This window comes from Misgurnus anguillicaudatus, chromosome 2, assembly GCF_027580225.2.
Source record: "Misgurnus anguillicaudatus chromosome 2, ASM2758022v2, whole genome shotgun sequence".
Lineage (NCBI taxonomy): Eukaryota > Metazoa > Chordata > Actinopteri > Cypriniformes > Cobitidae > Misgurnus > Misgurnus anguillicaudatus.
In genome coordinates this window covers 13757777-13764901 of record NC_073338.2, presented here as the reverse complement: position 1 = coordinate 13764901, position 7125 = coordinate 13757777, and the positions used below count along the sequence as shown (strand labels likewise).

Genomic DNA, 7125 nt, shown 5'->3' with positions numbered 1-7125 from the left:
CGTAGCCTGTAACACTGTAAAGCCTGTAAAGAAATTTAGTTCATTTTAAAAACATTTTGCATCTTCTTTATAACTTCTTTATATACTGTCCACATCAGCTAGTGCTGTTTATATAACTGTGTGACCTCTATTATGAGTGCTTTACAATTAAAAGTTCAGAATGACCCACTTTTACTGTGAAATTTAACAAGCTTTAGATGACATCTGATCTGACATCTCATTTTATTAATTTTATGAAGAATAAGTAGTACATAGTTTTAAGAAGGTTTGTAGTTTTGGTTTCCTGTTTATAGTTTTCAAAATAAAGTGTTACAGGTTTAAGGAAATAAACTTCTGGTTCACAATATGACATATATATACCCAGCACAAGACGTCATTTGGACGTTGTTTTTTGGGCTAAATCACGTCGGCCCGTCATGACCTTCATTTAGTCCAAAAAAAGACGTTGAAAACTGGTCTTTGTTTGGTCCGTCTAATTCAGTCCAAATTTAGCCTAAAATTAGACGTCTTTTTCGGACCACTTTTCAACGTGTCTCCATTCAATAATAATCCTGACAAAATATGCATGAATGTATTTACTGAGCACATTGAACGATAATGAAACATATGCTTTGTTTAAAGTCTATTAATATTTCTGTTTATTTTAATTAAATAAATATGTTAAATGTGCTCTAAACAGGTCATTTCGGTACAGCACTGATAGAAGCACTTCATTTTCATCTTTTAACAAATATCTTTATTTTCTTTTAATATGATATTATTGGCAGAGGCGCGCGTCCGTCTCATGCTTTGTGATCACGTGATTATTCAACGGGGAGACGCGCGTTCTGGATTTACAGTTTCTCCTCAGACAAGTGTTTCTGTTTTGTGGTCGATTCTGGGGTAAGTTTCCTTAAATTCGTGGTTACTTTATTGAAATTAGTTCACAGGGATGTTAATTCAGTTGTCAGTATATGTCGATACGACTAATAAACGATCAATTTGAATGTTTATCGTTTGTTAGTAATGTTAGCTCAAGCGCTGTCAGCTTGACTGAGCTCGTCGCGCAGGTGACGAGCAGGTCAGTTAATGGAAATCTTTTATTTGTCTTTATATCTTCTATATAATCGTGTTATGCTTGTTTTTAAATGTATTTTAAATTGTTTAGTTAATTATAATGCAAGTTTACTCCAAGTATTGTAGTGTGGGCTTTTTTCAGCTTACGGCTAGCCTGATTGAGCTCGTGGCACAGCTGTGAGCTAGCAGTTAACGTTAGTGGATATTTGTTTTATATCTTATATTAAAGCGTGTTGTGCTTTTTTCTTAAATGTATTAAAAAAATTATATTGCAAGTTTACTCCATGTATTGCAATGTATGTGTGCTTTGTTCAGCTCCCTATCAAAATTACATTAACTAGTCTACTTTAAAATGTTAAAAGGCCATTCTGAATAAATAACGGTTGTATATTTATTGTTAACTGTTACTTCTTTCAGATCCTTTTCTTGGTGTGTCTTGATGTTTTCTATTGGCTAAAGAGTAAGTATTACTTTGTTCATATTTTCACAGCCACCAGAATCAGAAGTAAGTGCTCAAAAGTGAAATAGCATGTTGGTCTCTTCAATGCAATGATAAATAAAATGGTTATAACTAATGAAATAGTCATATCTCATTTTGACTTTATGTACAGTTTGCTTGAGGTCAAAACACAGCTCATTCATACAAATCAAACAGTGACACTGGCTATATGTCTGCTTTATTTTTTATAGCAATAAAAGCATAGAGATATATAAAGCAAAGACAACTATAACATAATCCTTCAGGAGCCAGTAAAACATATAGTTACAGCAGTAAACATACTTGTTATGGGGTAAGAAAAATAGTACAGTGTAGTAGATATGAATTATGGTACCCTAAGCACTTCTCTTATTATTGCTTCTGTCTTGTTCTTCATTTTTTGTAGTGCAAATAAGGAGACTTACAGTAAGTACAAATTGAGCTTTTAATACTGACGTGAATATTACATCGACATTCGTTTGAAAGAAATAGAAAAGCGCTACGTTTTATTTTGTACCACCAAACTTGCTGTATAACTACGATAATAATACTTTTTATGATGCTGCTGTTTACTCCATTGTAGCATGTCTCTGTGAAATTGACAATCTCAGGTAGGAGCTGCTGGTTTGTGGTTGGCAGTATGGATCACGGTCTGCGACTCATGAGGAGCTGGTCTGGAGACATGAAGAGGTTGTCAACAGCTGTGTTCCTATACTCTACCAAAATGAGATAGGGATCAGTCATGTGGGCCAATGTGTGTGAAACTTAATGTTTTTGCAAAGTCTTTAAACTCTTTGTGTTGATTTTGTGGAACTTTTAATTTCACTGGTATGCCATGTCTCGCGAAAGTGACTAAGCTTGCTGATGACAGTGGCAGACATAGTAGTGTTGAGTTTGTCTAATTGGAAGAAATGGTAATAGTAATCTACATTAACCATTTATTCATTGTCCGAGGTGAAGAGGTCTGAAGCTAATACCTGCCATGGTCTGATTGGTATTTCATGAGGAATCATGGGTTCCTTGGTATTTGAATTATGTTGAACCAGGCAAGTACTCCATCTTTCGATCATGTGTTCTGTCTGCTTACACATTCCTAGCCAGAATAACATTTCGTGCTCTTAGCTTAGACTTCTCAGCGTGTGCGCATATCTCAGGTCAGATATGACTATTTTCTAATCTTCACTGGTCAATGAAAGTTTGTCTTAAAAGTCAATAATGTATGTGGGAAATGGTCTCCTCTTTGCAGGCCATCCATCCAAGATCATCTATCTGAGCTGCTGAAAACTGCCTCGGTACGGATCTGTTGGAGCTTTGTGTCACTGACTGGTAAGTTTTTATAATTAAGTGAATCTACATGTCCATATCTTTGATGAGATTGTCATGTTTTGTTGCTATGGACTTTTTGGAGAGTGTGTCTGCCACAGGAATCTCCTTTCCTGTTCCGTGTTTGATGTCATATTTCTAGGGCTGTAGAATCATTCTTTAAAGCGGTGGAGGAGCGGCATCTAGTAGGACCCTATGAAATCCATTAAAATTTTGTCCGGAATTCAGTTTTATTTTTCTCAAATAATCACACCAAACGCGCTTTAAATGCTTGGAAATGCAAGCGCGACGCACTGCGTTTTGTTAAAAAAGAGCAGTATGACGCGGCTTTTCATATTGCTAGCAACCAACGAGTCAGCTGTCTTGTCAATCAAATATTGAAGCGTGATATTATTTTGCTATTAACTGTCATATTAGCAGAAACTTTAAAAAGAGGACGCTTGCTCTGACCTTGTTTGAGGGTGAGAGGTGCAAAAACACGCAGGAGAGTGAGTGAGTGGTGTCCGGTTCTTCAAAGCAACTGTAAACTTCCCTCACCAAACCGTAAGGCCCGCCTCTCCCCCCATCCGATTGGACAATGGAAAGATGCGAATGACCTCGGCTGCTTTTCCGCTCTCAGCGCTCCTTCAAAAGCGTGTGCTGCGGCTGGTGGCAAAAAACGCAAGGCGTTCAGCGCGCATAAACAGTGCGCAAATACTCCCTGCCCATAGAATATAATTAATGAAAAGGCGCCTGCAACTGCCATAAATGCATTTGGTGTGATTGAGCCCTAAGAGTGATTCTTAGGGCCTTTTTACACCTGGTCACTTCATGTGTTTTCTCTGATCGGATAGCTATCTGATTTGTTAAAACTGTTCCATTTACATTTGGCCACATAAATGCGTCTTGGCAAAACGGATATGAATCCGATATTTTACCTCCGCCCAAAATGCAAATACACTATTTATTACTCCGCCTTAAAAAACGTAAGATGACATTTATGCAACAAATCGCAGCACTGTATGTTGTACTGTATGTTGGGCAGGGGACGCGCGTCTCTCCTTGCTCGGCATGAGCTGAAGCTCGCAGTACAGCGCAGCAGGGAGAGCGCGCGGTGATTTAATGCAGGTCCATGACGGAGAAAGCTTTCACAAAACTCTCTCTTAACGTTTTATTTCTTTGTTTAATATCATTTGAGTTTGTCATTAGACTCTTTTATTGATTCTAGGAAGCTTTTTTACCCGCTGTCATCACTCCATAAAGCAATAGGCGTGTCATCTTTGTTTGTTTGGCGCTCTTCCAGCTTACTTGCGAGTGACGTGTTTACGTTTGGGAGGAGTAAAGCGCGACATATGTGGTTTCATCAACCAGATGCATTTACACTTTTCTGAAATGCGTCCCAGACCACCTCCTGAAGTGGTTTGAGCGATCGGATTTAAATCCGTCTCGAAATCGTTTCAGAGGGCATTTACACCTGGTCTTTTTACGATCAGATAGCTATCCGATCAGAGAAAACGCATGAAGTGACCAGGTGCAAAAAGCCCCTTAGCTTTAAGAAATTTGACAACTTGCTTTTATACTTAAGATTGAAAGTAGGAGTATATTTCATGAATTCTTAGTACTTAAGACAAAAATGGCACTTTCAGAAGCTTGATAAATATGGGAACAGTTGTCTAACTTGAAACTAACTTCAGTTTCTTTCCTTTCCCATCAGAATTTCTGCAAATTCCTGTTCCGTGTCATATTGCTTATGCAAGACTGAATCCATAAAGGTGAGTCGTCATCATCATGAGAAACGTCTTTGCTCACTGCATGCACATTTCTTTTATAAGCAGAATGACACACTTTGGTGAAGTGATTGTGTTTTTGGGCCTGTTTAAACTTGGTATTAAGATGTGTGTTTGGTTTTTTGTCGATCGGATCAAGTGGATGAGAAGGACACATTCTGTTTACACCTGGTATTTAAATCCGTCAGTTTTGTCCCCTTTTCAACCTCTTCTGTTCTGAATACTTTTAGGTGATGGTCTGTGGAGACTGTGGGCGATTCTTTCTGCTGTCATTTAAACATGAGCAGGAGTAATGACGGGTTTAAATGGACGCAACTAATATTATGTCAGAGTCCGCTGCTTGTAAGTAAACATGCTGCACAGTGTTTTGTACATTTATATGTAAAAGCTTTCTTTGATATTTCTTTGATATTCTCTTGTGGCTGTTGGAACACATTCTACCACATGCTAGCTTACACTACAAAAGCAATCAGATCAAAAGTGTTTTCAACTACCTCTGAATGTGGTCAAAAGTGGACGAGCTCAAGATGTTTTGAACATCATTTACACCTGTCTTTAGCATCGTCCACTTGTGATCCGATCGACAACAGCACATCTTAATACCAAGTGTAAACGGCCCCTTTTTTACTTGCGCTTCCAAGCTTTATAATGGTAAAAAACAACAGTTAGGGGACAACTTCTGACTTTAAACCTCAATAAAGTGCATTCATCCTTCACAGAGGTAATCCATACTCAAATATTGCCACTCATTGCGCATTGAATCGTGTGAGTCCAAGACATCGTTACCGGAAACTAGTTATTATAGTTTATAAAGTTTAAAACATTATCTTTTCTTACTATATAGCATCGAATACCCACAGAAGACCCTTGGAGCGCTGTGGATTACTTCTTTAAAGGTTGCACTTCTTTGGAAAGTCAGAAAATGTACCCTGATCCATGTTTTTTCCCATATTAAGCTCGGAAAAGCTCGGACATTTACTAGAATAACTCCAAATGTGTTCGTCTGAACATGTGTATCTGGAGTTACTGAGTGTGAGTACATCATGGGATAATTTTAAAATCTGTCTGAAGTATCGCTTTAAGGTTTTAAATGGAGTATAGCAATACATTATTGGGACTAAATAACAAAGGTAAAATAAAATATACATTCCTTTAAATATTAGTGTACCTAATTGGATTGATCATGCTTTACCTTTTAAGACAACCCCTGTTTTTAATGTTAACATTTAATTTTTTTATGTTCTCACTTAGATGCTGTAACCATAAAGCAACCAGGACAACACACCTGGAGTGACCGAGAGCAGGATGATGGAGGAATCGGATGAGAAAATGTCAACTGGTGCCCATGAGGAGACATATTGTTCTTGGACCTGCTTTTTATGTTTAGTAATAAGTGGTTTTATGTGGTTAAAAAAAAGTAATTTAATATTAATATTTAATATTTTAATATTCACTCCAAAATGGTCTAGTATTGTCACTTAACTTATGCTGCTTGACTTCTCATCATAAAGATCATTATTAAATTAATATTAAATATTTCAAATTTAGAAATAGGCTACCCCATGCCATCTAGTGGAGAAGTGGGTGCTCCGTGCGTGCCGTGTGCCCAGCGCTACACCATGTGGCGTCATTGATGTCTGTTGTAAGTAGATATATAACTGTTATTGAATGGTTGTATTGTATTTCTTTGTATTTAAGTCCAAGTTCAAAATAAAACTCTATAAACCTCTCCATTGTGAAATGGTTTATATACATTCACGGTTTATAGAGTTTTATTTTGAACTTGGACATAAATACGAAAAAATATAATATAATTATTTAATAAAAAGTTATACTAACAGCGGACATCAGTGATGCCATATGGCCCGGCATTGAATTGACCCCTCGGATCTGGTTTGTGCATTTTTGTATTCACGGTTGAAATGTTCAACTTTTTGATTGTAATAATAATTTGGCCTTGTCCCCATATGGGATTTGGAGTGTTCGGTGACATTGCTGTCGGATTCAGGCGTCTTTCGCGCTGAGCCAGACGGACGAGCTCGGCGCTGTCGTGTAGCAACATGCGGTGTTTTCGGCCTCATAGTGTTTGTTTTGGATTTCGGACATTTAAATACACATAAGCACTGGTAAAACAATAGCCCACATTAAGTTTGTAAAATACACACTGATGTCTGTGGAAGCAGCAATACAAATCTATTCAAATAAGATAGTAATTTGCAAATAATAAATAAATATTATTTTCAAATAATAATAATTTGCCGACGTTTCGGACAAGCACAGTGGAAGTGTGGGGTTTGCTTTGTTGTTATAAAGGTTGTAATGGGGAGACGGGGATGCGCTCCTCCCTTGCGAGGAGTGGGCGTGCTTAAATGTACTTTTGTGGGGTGTACTTGTTGCATAAATGTACTTTGGTACAGTTGAGTGTGAATTAAATGCAATCTTTTCGGAACACTTAATGCACATTAAATGTAATTAATTTCAGATATATCATATATTAAGTTG

At 37.3% G+C, this 7125-nt stretch overlaps 1 long non-coding RNA gene across 15 annotated transcripts; it reads left to right on the top strand.

Annotated features, from left to right (window-relative positions):
• Nucleotides 1–389: 389 nt before the first annotated feature.
• Nucleotides 390–6719, top strand: LOC129444169 (uncharacterized). 15 transcript variants are annotated; one of them, XR_012372104.1, is made up of 9 exons: nucleotides 390–882; nucleotides 1199–1250; nucleotides 1474–1516; nucleotides 1747–1847; nucleotides 1941–1960; nucleotides 2118–2860; nucleotides 4551–4608; nucleotides 4854–4965; nucleotides 5875–6719. It is a non-coding gene; the product is annotated as an uncharacterized lncRNA (long non-coding RNA). The 15 variants fall into 15 exon arrangements; XR_012372094.1 differs by lacking the exon at nucleotides 1199–1250 and having other exon boundaries at nucleotides 2146–2860; XR_012372091.1 differs by lacking the exon at nucleotides 1199–1250.
• Nucleotides 6720–7125: the final 406 nt, after the last annotated feature.